Below are 16,809 nucleotides of genomic sequence, written 5' to 3' on the forward strand. Positions count from 1 at the left end.
GCACATGTGGAATTCTAGTGTTACTTTGCACACAAGCAGGAAGCACATGTGGTATGGTCAGCAGTTGCGAATTGCAACATGCTTAAAAATTCGCAACTGATGCAAGCAATTACAAATTTCGCAACTGCAGAAAACAATTGCTAATATTTGAGCAGTTGCGAATTTAGTTGCGGATTCGCAACTGCGTAAGAGTTGTTGCAAAATTTTGTTGCTAATCGGGAAATGGTGTAGTGGGAGTAACAAACAAGTTGGAAGATATGTTGTCTCGTCCACCAGTCCGAGCATTAATGGTGGCCATGAGAATTCAGTAGATTGTTCCTCAAGAGTATGCAGAGTCATACGCATCTAGCAAGGACTTCAATAAGGTGTTAGAAGGTGTAAATAGTGGTTTGAAAGGAGAGTTTGAACTTCGGGATGGATTGTTATACAAGGGTCGGTGACTTTGCATTCCATACGATGGAGATCGTTTATAATGGTTGAGAGAGGCACACACATCCCGAGTTGCGGTACACTTTGGGATGAATAAGACTTTTCTTAACCTTCGTCGTTATGTCTTTTGGACAAAGATGCAAGATGATATGGCTAAGTTAGTTAGGGGGTGTAAGTTGTGCAACACATCTAAACCTTCAACAGGCAACGTGGGTTATGTCTACCATTACCAGTACCATCAAGGCCTTGGGAGAGTATTTCTTTGAATTTCATAGTGGGTTACTAAAGACCAAGTCGGATTATGATCACTTGTTCGTTGTGGTCGACCGATTCAGCAAGATGATCACATTGATTCCATGTACAAAGACGGTAACGGGAGCCGGTGCATTAAAGCTCTTCTTTGATCATGTGTGGAAGCATTTTGGTTTACCTACTTCGATTATTTCTGATAGGGATAGCCGATTCCTTAGTCACTTTTGGGATTCTTTATGGAAGATGATGGACACTAGGTTGAAGAAGAGTACAGCTTTTCATCCACAAATAGACGGACAAATAGAAGTGGTCAACAAGACTATGGTTCACATGTTAAGGGGATATAATTTTAAGCATCCTAACTTGGGATGATAGTTTACCATATCTATTGTTTGCTTTCAATAGAGCAGTTCATAGTTCTTCGGGAAAATCTCCTTCCGAGACATGTTATGGTTACTTACCAGACGTGTTATGGTTACTTACCACCTAGACCTTTTGATCTAGTATTTTCCAGTGATACCTCTATGAGGGGGAAGGAAGAAAGTGAATGACAAAAGGCACAAAAATTCTTGGAGAACATATCTCAAATTCATGCAACTGTTGAAGCACAATTAAAGAAGTCACAAGACAAATACAAAGCAAAACATGACAAGCATCTTATACCTTGTATTTTTGGTGTTGGTGACTTGGTATGGTTAAGATTAGGTAAGGAACGACTGAAGGGGGAAGGTAAGAAGGTGAAGCCATTGCGATATGGACCATTTCGTATTCTCCATCAGATTTGTGACAATGCCTTTCGTATGGATTTACCACCTTATCTAGGAATGTACTCGGTCATAAATGCCGAATACTTGAAGTTGTTTGAACCACCATTACTTGATGATGACGGCTACGACACTATGATCTTACCACGAGTAGAAAATTTATGGTTTGATAGAGAGGAACCACTCAAGGAAGACTGCATATTGGATGAAGAGTGACTAAAACACGACAAGGAGAGAAAGAAGCTTTTCTAATTGGATGTAAAGGTCAAGTTCCTATCAAGGCCAAGTAGTTTCACAAGGAAAAGGGACTCTAGAGTTCCCTAACCTTCATTTTTAACTCTCACGGGAGTTCAAGTTCTTAAAAGGGGGACTCATGATACAGGTGTATCCGTACTCCTTTAGGGAACTTAGAACCTTAATCTAAGTTGAGGGAAGAATTATATTCTAGGCAGGAATCCTTGTTTAGGCAGAATTCTTAGTTAGGGAAGAGTTTTGTTTTAGGAAATACTCTTAATTTAGGAAATAGATTCCTAATAGAAGTCATTGGTCGGCTGAGTACGATGAAGGCTATATAGGGCTTTGGATAATAGCTAAGGACACATATACTAGGCATAGAAAACCTATAGAAAGCTAAAAAAAATAGTTGTGCAAGCTTAGCAAACAGTTTAAGGTTAATCCAATGTTTAGAGAGATTGTGAGCGTAATAAAGAGAGAGTTGTAATCGTTTTCTTGTTCATAATCTAGAGAAGATATTTTCTTCGAATTACTACTTGTGTTCCATTTTCTATGTTTCTCGTCTATTATTATTCTGAATTCCGCCTTTATAGTAATAGCTACTAAGATATAGAGATCAATACGTATCATTCATGGTCGGGTTTTGTATTGTTTCCTGACTGTAACAATCTGATTGAAAGTTAATTATTTCTCTACCGCTCGGTCGAACTCGCAAGCGATGCTATCTCAAGCTTGTTTGTCAACTTTAGGTGATCAAACTATTAGTCTTGATTTCTAGTCTACTTATAGCTATGTCTCAGATTAGGATAGAATGTGTAGTTGAGCTTTAGATTTCACGACGTTCATCGATTGAAGACGAAAATATACTGAGGAGAGCTTGGAGGAACTTCATCAACAAAATGTATATGGATACTAAAACTTATCTATTACTCAGAAGTCTATTTTATTCTATCTCCTATTGATACTAAGTCGTATAACTATATATACTTTTACATTATACACATTTGATATCTCGAGTTGAGTTTAACTAGCTTATATCTTTCTCGAAATATGTGTTGGAAAGCCGTTTGCTTTAGCTACGTTAATCATTATTCTTGACGAGTTTAGTTGGAAATAATTTATTTGTTGTAAACTAAATAATAAGTCAAAAGATGATCATGTGAAAATTGCCTTGAGACATCTTACATGATTTGTGTGAGACAGTCATTTGATGTCGACTCAAAATGTTTCGTATTGATCATTTGATCACTTGAGAATTGCTTATAAACTAATGGTTTGTATAAGACTGCCATTTTCGTCTTCTAAGAATGTATCAATGATTGAAATGGGAGTTTAGAACTAAAACCCATGTCTGGAAAACATCACAGTACGCGTACTTAGTGAACAAACTGTGTTGGTATGATTCAGGTCCAGAAACCAAGTTTGCATACCAGTATGCGAACGGTTTTAACTGTTAATGTCCAAGAACCAAGTTTGCATACCAATATGTAAACGGTTCTACCTGAGTTAGGTCCGGGACGACAATTTACGTACCCATTTGCAAAGTAAGCATACTTTGGTTCAAGGAATAAGGACTTATACATTTATGTGTTTCCACACAATGCTTATATCCAATAATGGTTATATAATCTAAACTCTCATTTCAATCAATGAAACATTCTTAGAGGACGTTATATAGTTGTTATTCACAAACCATTTTTCGTCAAAGCCATTTTCAAGTAATTGAAACATAACATGACTTTCATCACTAGGTAAAGATGAACTTGGCCAAAGCGAAAGCTTACCAACACATATTTCGAGAAATAGATAAGCGAGATAAACTCGGCCCGAAATAACAAATGTGTATAATCAAATTCTATATAGCAAAACAACTTTTGTCTCAAGATAGGAGATAGAGTAGATAGACTTTTGAGTGATAGATAAGTTCAAGTCTCCACATACCTTTTAGTCGATGAAGTTCCACCAGTTCCTTATCTAGCATTTCGTCTTGTATGATGATCGCCATGGAGTTCTTGAGCTCAGCTACACTTTCTATCCTAGTCCGAGACTTAGCTATAGTAGACTAGAAATCAAGACTTATATTTTTGAACACTAATATTGACAAACATGCTTGAGATAGCAACGCATGCGATTTTGACCGAGCAGTGCTCTAACAATCTCTCCCTTTGTCAATTTTAGTGACAAAATTATCAATACATATGGAATACAAAAATAAATAAATAAACTTTTATAGCTCCTATTTCACATGCCTAATCTTGAACAGTACTCGAAATCTTCGTCACTTCCAAGTACTCCAATGATCCCAAAGGTTGTAAGTTTAGCAACATCGTTTTTGAAAATCCGTAGCTATAACAATGAAAAAACAAGAATTCTCGATCATTGTTATACAATGTCATAATATTATTATACAACATCAAAGTTCAGTTGTATCACAACTTCGACAACAATACTATGGTGATATGTATCACTCCCCCTTAGTCAACACTCCATCTCACATGGAAACCACTCCCCCTTACGTAATGATCCGAAAAACATATGTATTTGTAGTGTGAACTACACATTAATTCTCCCCCTTTTTGTCAATAAAATTGGCAAAGGTACGAAAACGGGATCCTAATAAAAATTTCCATAGAAACATTTCATGACCAAAAGTAAGCACATATCAACTTATTTAGATGCAATCATATAGTCGAAGCTAAATGCTTTCATCAAGGAGTTTATAAAGATACAAGATAACTCCTATAATATTCCACAACCGCACTCCCCACAAAGATTTGGCAATTAAGCACAAGTTCAATTAAGAACTCTCCCCCATAATATGTCATTCCCGAAAGAACAACAAGAGCGACCTTAATTTCAAAAGAAAAGAAGGACACAACAAATCACATACGAATATGAATTTGAATCCAAAAAAACTCAATTAAATTAACCACAAGAAAACCCATGATTAATTTAATCGGAATACACAACTAAATTACCACAAGAGTGTGATCTATTCAATTGGTCATGCTCGACATAAGATAACTTACGGAGCCGCACAATATATACATAAATATGGATCAGGAAAGATCAATACTGCGGAATAGACAAGGATTCATTATATTTTCCATCACTATTTGCATAATGACATACAATAGACATAATCCTCGTAAACAAAAGTTCATCCTATCTTTCATCAATATTTGCATAATGACATAATAGGCTTCAACCTTTTGTGATGTCAAAATCTCATTAATTCTTTTATCAATACATGCATATCGACATATGAAAGACTTAACTTTTGACAAGGTGTGGGAAAATCATAGTTCACGGACGCAAATACACATATCCCATAACAAATTGCAATATATAAAACCATAAAGATTAATACTGCAAAAATTATCTTCCAAACAATTTTTTTTTTAGAATTTAAACAAATAAACCTATTAACATGAAGATGAAAACATTGGACATAGCTATGTGTAATCACAATAATGGCTATTCCAAACTCTAGTTATTCTTCTAAACAAAAAAAAAAAATTCTCATCCAAAGATTTACTAGACAAATAAAATCAAATTACTCATCATCTTCATCATCGGAAACACTCCAATATGCTTGAATCATGTTCAATTCTTCCTTGAGCTCGGGAAACTTAGTTGCAACCAATGATAATTGTTCTTGCACGTACTTCACCCTTGAATTTACCTTATACACACCCTTGTGAATTTTTTGAAGAAGACTCAAGGTGGTAGGGTCACAATTATCAAGGGAATCATCACTTTGTATTTTGCACACATTCTCCCTTATATGTTTGAAAGTACAGGGACGAACCGGTTTGGGAACCCCAAGAGAATTTCCAATTGCATCAATACCACGTTCACGACAAATTTGACCAATCAAGCAAGGGTAACCTAACTTCTTGTTGGGTGAAGTCATCGAAGTCATTTGAGAAATGATGAAACCACAAATATCGAGACTCGGAACACCCAATTCAAGGAAATAGACCAACTCCGCAAACTCGCGACTCCACCGAGAATTCTCAATTATGGAGGGACAAAGATTAGAGATACCAAGTTTACCGAAAGCCATCAAAGCAACACTAAGAACATTAGTAGGAAACTTCCCTTGATTCCAAGCCACTTTCTTACCGCAAAGATTAATACTGGTTTTCAAATGTAATTGCGAGCATCCTTTCAAGTTGAGTTTAATTAGCTTATATCTTTCTCGAAATATGTGTTGGAAAGCTATTTGCTTTAGCTACGTTCATCATTATTCTTGACGAGTTTAGTTGAAAACAATTTATTTGTTGGAAACTAAATAATAAGTCAAAATATGATCATGTGAAAATTGCCTTGAAACATCTTACATGATTTGTGAGACAGTCATTTCATGTCGACTCAGAATGTTTCGTATTGATCATTCGATCACTTGAGAATTGCTTATAAGTTAATGGTTTATGTGAGACAACCATTGTCGTCTTCTAAGAATGTTTCAATGATTAAAATGGGAGTTTAGAACTAAAACCCATGTATGGAAAACATCACAGTACACGTACTTAGTGAACAAACTGTGTCGGTATGATTCAGGTACGGAAACCAAGTTTGCATACCAATATGCGAACGGTTTTAACTGTTAAGTCTGGGAACCAAGTTTGCATATCAATATGTGAACTATTCTACCTGAGTTAGGTCCGGGACGACAGTTTACGTACCCGTTTGTGAACTGTCGGACAAGACCGAATTCGGTAACTTAAGTTTGCGTACCCGTTTGCAAACTAAGTGGTGAAAGTTATAAAATCGATCAAGTATGATTTCATACTCATGAACAAATACATTTATCAATTAAGGAATGCAATCTTTGCAAACCGTGGCTTAATGTTCATGAATTGATTTTTGAATAAGTACTTTGTACAATCATGAAACAAATCCGATTTTGTTTCAATTGTGTCTGATATACTTCTATGAGAATATAAAAAATTGAACAACTTTATGAGTAACACAATTAGATTCATTTGATTATCATTAGATCTAGAAGTGTTAGATGAACGTGGTTAATACAAAAATGTTCATATAGCTAACTTCGGTTAACTATTGTTGAGCCAACTCAATATACACGTTTAGGTACGTTACCTATATCTAAATAAAGGTATATTTCATTTTTGTGTAACAAGCTAAGACCATCTAACGATGGAGAGATATTTCTTTGGTTTTAAGCAAACTTAGCTTGAATCTTAAATCAGGATTCATCTAATGGTGAATATTGATTGCTTTATTCAAAGCTATCAAACCCTGATTTGAAGACTATATAAAGGAGAACTCTAGCAACTGGAAAGCCTAATCCCCACACCTCATGTGTGAAACTAGTTGCGTACTAGAGTCGATTCTCCTTTAACCTAGGTTTTTCCTAAAACCATTATAGGTTAACGACTTGAAGACTTCATTGGGATTATGAAGCCAGACCCAACTATTTTCTCTGTAGTTGCGTGTTCTGATCTTACCTGTTTTATCGTATTAAGTACTATCTTCTCTAAGATTGGATCGAGACTTATCTCCGATAGGTAAGATATAAAAAATAATCACAAAACTCTTCGTCTCATTCTTTGTGATTCCACAATAACTTTTTCTACAACCATATAGTTAAGTTATTATAAGGTGATTGATATTTCTAGGCTGTTCTTCGGGAATATAAGACCGGATTATCAATTGGTTCATGTTCACCTTGATTTATCAAAATACGGAACAAAAAACTTCGCAGATATATCTGTTGGAGACAGATTTATCTATCAGAATAGACTTTTCTGTGGGAGACAGATTTGTTTATAAAGTCTCCGACTTTGGGTTGTAGCAACTCTTAGTTGTGGGTGAGTTCAGCTAAGGGAATCAAGTGCGTAGAGTCCTGCCGGGATTCAGAGGCATAAGGAACGTGAATGTACCTTAATCGGTGTGAGACTTGGTTAGGGCTCAACTACATTCCAGTCCGAAGTTAACTTGTAATAGGCTAGTGTCTTGTGTATACATATATCTCACCATCAGACACGTGTATATAGAAAAGTACGTGGAAAGCATGCAGGCCAGGACATCAAAATACGATGCACTACGGAACACCAAATAAACCCCAAGGAGTTACTTTATCTCATCCCAAAAGAAGCTAAGATCAACGGTGGAGAGAAAGTTAGCTGACACGAACGTGACTTTGTCAGAAGACACTTGTCTGACACGAGCAGGCATCTCAACCACCTTCATTAAACACTCTGAGCAATATACGTGTCGATCAACCCGTGGAACGAGCGAGGATGTCTCTGCGTGATCAAGCGGCAAACGCAGACCTCTGCGTGATGGACACAAGACACTAGAAGATAAGGTTCCAACGGCCTTCAGAGATGGGTCCCACACTCTACCCTATAAATACCCCCTCTCCACCAAGAGGAAAGGGGATCGGAAAAATCAGGAAGGGAAGGAGAGAGAAATTGCAAGTGTAAGTTAATCCTTTAGAAGAGAAAAAAATGTAAACCCAAAAGTCATTCGACTACTCGTGTAACCGTGAAGAATATAGTGAAACAACAAACCCCGTGGACGTAGGCCTTAGTGCTGAACCACGTAAACCTCGGTCTTGTTTACATTTCAGCACTTTATATTTGTCTAACCCCATGGATCTTTACTTATACGTTTTGTTTTCTTTGTTTTTACCTATATCCCGTGCGCAAACGCCTCGCATGGAGTTGTTAGATGAGGCTATGATAAACCCGAAGGTTTTGAGCCAAGGAATCAACACTAGGATATCATCATCACAAATCTCTATAGATTACGATGATTGGTTGTGAGCATTCGGATGCCTTCGTGATTTGTGTGTTCACAATTTGGCGCTAGAAACAGGGACTTCGTCCCGGTAAAAGATTTATCTTGTCCTGTGATTTCATTTTAAATTGGCATATGATTGCTCTGATTTATCAGCTCGGACCGTATAGATCATTTGTTAACTTTATTATATTCAAAAACCCACCTATTATCTTCGATAAGATTTATTGTTGTAATCCGTGGATTTACGTTTTTCTTTAGATCTCGTGCGAACCCGTCTCTCTGGGGGGTTTTCGTAGTTTTTTGAAAAAAAAAGGATCTACTTGCATTTTTAAAAGGATCTCTTTTAATAAAACTTTAACCCGTGTATTGTAACTCGTATGTATTAATCCTCTCCTGGAAGAAGATATTTCGCCAACTAACCCGATTCACGCGGATATTCCCGTTTTTTGTTGTTTGAAATTCCTTGTGCAGAAAGAACGTATTGTGAGTAAAGAAGGCGAGTTTCTGCGAGATTTCATTGTCGACAAAAGGACCCGTGATGGAAAAGACGCAGGAAGCAGGAAAATCCAAAGCTTTGTCAAAGGAAACACCCAGGACAACCCCGGTCATCACCCGAAGCAAGCAGAAAGGAGACAAAGCTAAAATGACCAGTCAAAGGCAAGATACTGCGGAAATCACTTCACCTATGAATGCTAATTCAGTTGCAGCAGCGGCTCTCAGAGCGGCGGCGACAAATTACGGTGCGGCTGCGGTAGTCCCGAAGGCTGCAGAGGCTAGCAAAACTTGCGCCATGAATCAACTTCATCAACCAAGAGAAAGGGTGGATGAATCCAGAACATTCCAACCTGTGCACCTTCCAACTTTTGGAATGCCACCAACAAATGATCAAAATCAAACCATACCGGCGGCTCTAGTACCGCAGAGGGGCACTCACCCCTATTTGGAAATGCCAGCAACCGAAGCTGAACCTCTGCCACCTTTAGTGCAGACCGTAGAGGAAGGCGGCACCATGGCCGTAGTGGCACGCGCTGGGACTCCCAATCAGGGGTCCAACCAATCACATCGACTGATGGCTGAGCTTGAGGAACTAAAGAAGAGCCAGCAGGTTTACGCAGATGTTGTAGCCCTGTTGGCCAGAGAAAATCAAGATTTAAAGGAGCGGATTGCTCTAAGCACGAAGACCAGCCAACAACTTGATGAAGCAAATTCCAAAGCACCAGAGCCAAACCGAGACTGTAGAGTCGTCATAGCGGCTAATGGAGACGCGACTAGGGGAAGTAGCGTATCCGACCCGGATTATGACGACGGAGAGTCAGACGGTAACGAGCAGAAGAACTTAGGGCATCACCGCGCGATGGAAGAGCTACGAGATGAGATGATGGCCGAGATCAGGCAATTAAAAAATAGACAAGGCGGGGGGAGGTTAGAAGAGGTCATGAGAGAAGCTAACTCTACGCCCTTAACTCATCGCTTGGCCAACACCCCTATTCCACTGAAATGCCCTGTCCCAACGTTCGAATGCTATGATGGATCCAGTGACCCTGCTGCACATATTCGGTACTACAATCGTGTCTTAGCTAGATGGGGTCAGAACGACGCCGTACTCTGCAGATACTTTCCGTCAAGCCTGAAGGGATCGGCATTATCATGGTTTGATAATCTTCCACCAAACTCCATCCACTCATACGACCAACTCGCAGAGAAATTCTTAAGAACATACATGTACAACAAGACTGTAAACACCGGAATGGATAAGCTCTTTTCACTAGCGATTGGCTACAAGGAAACCACGAGGGAGTACACTAACAGATGGCACAAGATCTACCAAGCCATAGGGAGCGTGGACCCAGTGGTAAGCATCAATTGCTACAAATGGGGATTAGACCGAATGAGTCCCCTATTTGTTGAAATTCATGGAAGCGTGCCTAAGACAGAGGGAGATCTTCGAATAATTATCGAAAAGCACGCTCGACTTGAAGAAATTCAACGGGAAAACCCGAGGGCATATCCGCAGAGATCTCACCGCACCAATTCAGCGGAACAAACCAATGGGGCCAAAAGGAGTTGCTCAGTGGAGAGACCTCACGAAGATAGGAAGGAACGAAGGGATGAACGAAGAACAGGTGACCGAAAATTCGAAGATCAAGTTTACACGAAACTCAATGCCAGCTATGCTCGTATCCTACGAGAGATCAAAGGGAGGGAAAACCTGGAGTGGCCATGGTCTAAGGGAAAGCAGCCCCCAAGATCCGAGAAGTCTAAAGATTACTGTGAATATCATTGTTTCAACGGACACCAGACCGAAAAGTGCAAGAACCTTAAAATAATGATCCAAAAATTAATTGATGCAGGAGAGCTCAAACATTACGTACGAAAGGATTTTACCGAGGATAGATCCAAGCGAACCAAACCAGTCCAACTTCCGGAAGGAAACCGAACAATCAACACCATCTCGTGTTCCGAAGCCACAGGGCCCTCACTTACAGCGCAGATAGGAAAGAGGTTACGGAAGCAATTCGAAGACCGCTGCGAATTGTATAAGGTCGATGGGATAGTGGTGGACGAGCACGAAGAATGGATGGAATCTCCTATCATCTTCGATGCCGAGGATATCGAAGAAGATATGGAAGACCATAACGATCCCTTGGTCCTAACGCTACCAGTAGCTGGATGTAACCTCAAAAAGATCCTCATAGACGGGGGAAGCTCCGTAAACGTCCTATTTTACGATGCATTCAAACGGATGAAGATCCATGATGAACAGTTAATGACCTCTTATTACACCATCTACGGATTCAATGGAACAGCCACGAAGCCCTTGGGAGACATCGTGTTGCAGGTTAACGCAGGGCCCATGAAACTGGAAACCCGATTCAGTGTGGTGGACACCCCTTCCCCCTACAATTCTATTATTGGACGAAAATGGATACATAAACTCAAAGGAGTTGCGGAAACATACCACCAATATCTCATATTTCCAACACCTGAGGGAGTAATGGAAATCAAGGGAGATCGGGTCACTACGAGAGAGTGCCAGGCCACTCAGGATCATATCAACAACGAGCAAGAAGAGCAGCGAAAAATCCGAAGAGTAAAAAATAAAGAAACCGCGAAAGAGAAGGCCATAGACCTGTTCCTCAAGGAAACTACAGGGAAGGGCTTGACGAAAGATGATAATGTCCGAAGCACAGAGACAAGTACTTCAACAACCAGCGAAGAACAGAAACACGCTAAATAGCAATTAAAGAACGTCCCAGTCCTCGGAAATCCGAAGCCTGTGTTCACACCAGTGGAGCCCGTAAAATAAATCAACATAGGAACGGAAGAAAACCCGAAGATGATCAAAATAGGGACCATAATGGACGAAGGAAGGGAAGATTCTTTAACCAAATTACTTAAGGAATACGCGGATGTGTTCGCCTGGAAGCTAGGAGATATGCCGGGGATTGACCCAAAAGTAATCCAACACGAGCTACGCATCAAACCGGGCACGCCCCCGTTCAGGCAGAAAATACGAAAAGTAGCTCCAGAGTATCATGAGGCAGTAGAAACAGAACTTCGGAAACTACTAGACGCGGGATTTATCAAGTAAGTCAAGTATCCTACCTGGATCTCCAACATGGTCATTGTTCCTAAGAAAAATGGAGGGGTTAGAATATGCATCGACTTTACTAATCTCAACAAGGCATGTCCAAAGGACAGCTATCCCCTGCCGAGCATAGACCAGCTGGTAGAAGCAGTAGAAGGATATGAAGAACTGTCATTCATGGATGGACATTCTGGCTACAACCAAGTGTCCCTGGCAGAAGAAGATCAGCCACACACAGCGTTCTACACCCCACATGGCCTTTATTGCTACACTAGAATGCCCTTCGGACTTCGAAACGCAGGGGAAACATACCAAAGGATGGTCGATGCTATCTTCAAGCCATGGATTGGAGGAACCTTAGAAGTCTACGTTGACGACATGCTCGTCAAAAGCAAGCTGCGTAAAGATCACCACCAGGATCTGAGGAATATCTTCGAAGCAATGAGAAAACATCACATGAAAGTGAATCCGGAGAAATGTACTTTCGGTGTCACCTCGGGTATCTGGTAACAAAAAGGGGCATCGAGGTAGACCCAGCAAAGATTCAAGCCATAGTAGAGATGCCGTCCCCAAAGAATTTAAAGGAAGTACAGAAACTCAATGGATCCATAGCAGCATTGGGCAGATTTATTGCCCGGTCCTCGGACAAATGCAAACATTTCTTCAATATTCTCAAAAAAAGGAGCAGGTTCGAATGGACCGTTGAATGCGAGGAAGCATTCCAAAAAATCAAAGAACACCTAGCCTCAATCCCGATCCTGTAGAAGCCAGATCCTGGCGAGGTTTTGGCACTGTACATAGCAGCAACAGAAGACGCAGTCAGCGCAGTATTGGTCAAAACCAATACAAAGATAGAACAACCTATCTATTACGTCAGCAAGACCCTCAATTCTGCGGAAAGGAACTATACTAAGATTGAACAGCTCATCCTCGCATTGGTGTGGGCTACTCAAAAACTGAGAACCTACTTCCTAACTCACCTCGTCAGGGTCCCATGCAAAGCACCATTGGAAGCAGTCCTCAAAAGCACGGGAAAAGTGGGCCGAATAGCCAAATGGAACACCCATCTGGACCAATTCAACATCATTCATGAAATTCAACATTCTCGGAAGTCCCAAGTTCTGGCGGATTTCTTAGCAGACCTCCCCCTTGACAACGACGAAGAGATTAAGGGAATACCAGAATCCGAGGAAGAAAACAAGGATCCAATGGATATCCTCGAACCTGCGAGTCAAAGACAATGGGAAGTCTTCGTCGACGGATCCAAAAATAAGGAAGGAGCAGGAATAGGCATTGTCATTATCACCCCAACCGGAGAAAGGATTATACAGGCACTTAGGTTGGAATTCAAAGAGCATACCAACAACATCGTTGAATACGAAGCTGTCGTACATGCCCTCCGTATAATAATAGAGATGGGGGTAACCGATGTAAGGCTGACAAGTGATTCGCAGCTTGTCATACGGAAAATAGGGCTCGAGTATAATGTGTACGATGACACCCTCTCAGCTTACATGGCCTTGGACCAAACATTGGCATCGCAAATCCCGAACATTAAGTTCCGGCACTTATGCAGAAGGGACCTCAGGCACGCGGATGCCCTAGCATATATATCATCCATGCTGAGGGATAAAAATGTCGAAGCTATTAAAATATCAAGGGTATACGAGCCTTCGATTGCATCTCAATTCTCCTTCGCTACCAATCAAGATACAGTGGAAGAAAATATCGAAGACCAGGTAGGAGAAGACATCCATAACGACTTTGACGAAGAAGATATCCTGTCAAGAGCAAATCAAGACGAAGACTTCAGCAACGAAGATGACTGGAGAGTGACGATCCATGCCTTTCTCGAAAAGGGAAGCTTACCCGCGGATCAGAAACAAGCTAGGAAGATACTCTCCAAAGTAGGAAGATATGATCTTCGGGATGGGGTCCTGTACAAGAAATCCTTCCTTGGACCATTACTACGTTGCTTGTCCCGGAAAGAGGGGCATCGAATTCTAAAAGATATCCATTATGGTGACGCGGGGAATCATAGCGGCATGAGATCACTAGCTGACAAAGCAAAAACGCAAGGATATTACTGGCCGACAATGATACAGGACGCCGCGAGGATGTCCCGACGGTGTGAAGAATGTCAGCGCTTCGCCATAAAGATCCACGCTCCGGCAATAATGTTAAACTCCGTCGATAGCCCGTGGCCATTTTCAAAATGGGGCGTAGACTTCGTCGGACCTTTCATCGAAGGATCAGGGAAAAGACGATTTTTGATAGTAGCCACGGACTACTTCAGTAAATGGGTGGAGGCTAAGGCCTTGGCCAGGATCAGAGACGTGGATGTATTTACTTTCATATTCCATAACATCATTTGCAGATTCGGTATACCCACCGAAATTGTATCTGATAATGGTAAACAATTACAGGGGAAAAATATAGACATGCTCTTCGATACTTTCAAGATAAGAAAGAACAAGTCCACCCCCATATACCCTCAAAGCAACAGGCAAGCGGAAGCTACCAATAAGACCCTCGCCCTTATACTCAAAAAACAATTAGACGAGCATAAAAGGAGATGGTGTGAACAGCTGCACAATGTGTTATGGGCATACAGGACAACGCGAAGATCCGACACCGGGGAATCCCCGTTTCTTCTCACTTATGGAGCTGAAGCAGTCATCCCTACAGAGATACTCATGCCAACCACAAAGACCGAAGCGTGGGAGAAAAATCTCACAACAGACATGATGTTAGAGAGATTGGACGACCTAGAAGAAAGAAGGGAAGCAGCATTACAGAAGATGGAAAATTACCAGCGAAGACTTGCAAGGGAGTACAACAAAAAGGTAAAGCTTCGGAATTTTGTAGAAGGGAAGTATGTGTTAAGAACAATCCCACATTATCAACGAGAGAAGAGATGGGGAAAGTTAGCACCTACGTGGGGAGGACCTTTTATAATACATGATATTGCGGGAGGTGGTTCCTACTACCTTCGTAATCTGAAAGGCGAAGTCCTCCGACATCCTTGGAATGCTAAGTGGCTCAAACCATACTTCCCATAGGTGCAACGCAGCCTTGCAACTGCGTGAAGGGTACCAGAAGAAGAAGCGAGTGTGAACACTCTACATGTTTCTATCTCTGGACGAGGAATTGCAGGCCTCAACCTATCAATCAAACAAGCTTTCTATGTATCCACTAAACCTATCGACAATATTGGGGAAAGTAGTTAATCTACAATCTCTCAGGGCTCCCCCGTCAGTGTCCATAAGTGTAAGACCAGGGGGAAGGCACCCAGCAGAAAGAGATACCCAACCAATCTTAAGGCAACGGGTCGACGGAATGGGTGTATGTAAATTTTTTAACCCCATATCCTAGAACGTTGCCTCGGCCCCCACCGTCTGGGAATCCTCTGTCCAAGGGTTCGCCAGCGGGGAGACAGGTCTCAAGCCGATCACGAAGGTACCTCCCTTCGGGATCGCACCCAAACACTTAAAATCCTTTTTTATTTTTAGAGTCTTTCATCACAATGCATAAAATAAAAACAAACCAACATTGCAGGTATATCAAGAAAAGGATCCATTTCATAAAGGACGATTACAAAAAGTGAAGAGCCAATTCAAGGAAGAGTACACGTCAAAAAATATTCCTTTTATATGATACTAGCAAAAAATATTCTTTGTACATAATTACAAAAAGTGGAGGGATAATGACGCTGCGTTCTCTACAAAATGCAGCGGTCTCTACCTAGATGATGCCGTCCCATCAGCAGGATCGTTCCGAAGACTTGAAGGGACGCTCCCACCAGATGAGGGTCCCGAGGAGCCAGGCAAGGCAGCAGGAACTGGACGACGCAGATAATTCTTCACAAGGCCATGCTCGTTCTTTAGGCCAAGTTCTATCTTCTCTAGCATCTTGTTCGTCTCCTCAGCCAATTGACACCGAGCCTTGTGCTTAATAACTATCATCCGTTGTTGGGCTTGGGATAACAATGAAGACAGACGACTCACTTCTTTAGAAGCAGCACCGACGGCCTCTTCGCGGGATGTCGCCAAACTCTTAAAATGCTTAGTTTGTTCTTCCTGCTGCGCTAAGGAAGATTGAGCCTTTTCAAGTTTTTCATTAGCAACGCGAAGTTGTCCCTCGAGTTCTGAAAAAGACAACACCAGGGAGTTAGCACAGAAAAGACACAATCACACTCGATGGAATAGGGTTATACCTTCGACACAAGCCGAAGCCTCTTCATACTCATTAACAACTGCATCTCGCGCTTCATCAAGATGATCATATTCCGCGGATAATTTCTTATAATCTAGTTGAAGGTTTGTGAGAGTAAATTGACTGGCATCTAATTATACCTGCTTCATCGAATCCATATGACGAAGGTGGTCAACTTCTTTGTTTATCTCTGATACCCCCTTGCTCAATCTGTACATACACACTTCAAGATTCCTCTCAGACTCAGCCTGACGAGCAACTTCAACGCGGGACGCGGCAAGGGCCTTGCTTAGAGCATGGGCTTCGGCACGGGCATCGTCCCTTTCTCTGATAAGACACCGCGCGCTATCCTCAACTCCTGGAAAAGGGAGGGATCGAGCCTTTTGTAATTCCTCTTCCAGAAGTTGTATCCTAGACTCCAACAAAGAAGTACGCTCACGGGATTCCCGAAGACTATCACGTGTCCACAGCAGCGTACCATTAAATAAAGCACGGTCATGGTTATACAGATTTTGCATGTCGACCATCTGAACATGCCTTGCGCGCCAT

The sequence above is a fragment of the Papaver somniferum genome, chromosome 1 (assembly GCF_003573695.1).
Source record: "Papaver somniferum cultivar HN1 chromosome 1, ASM357369v1, whole genome shotgun sequence".
Lineage (NCBI taxonomy): Eukaryota > Viridiplantae > Streptophyta > Magnoliopsida > Ranunculales > Papaveraceae > Papaver > Papaver somniferum.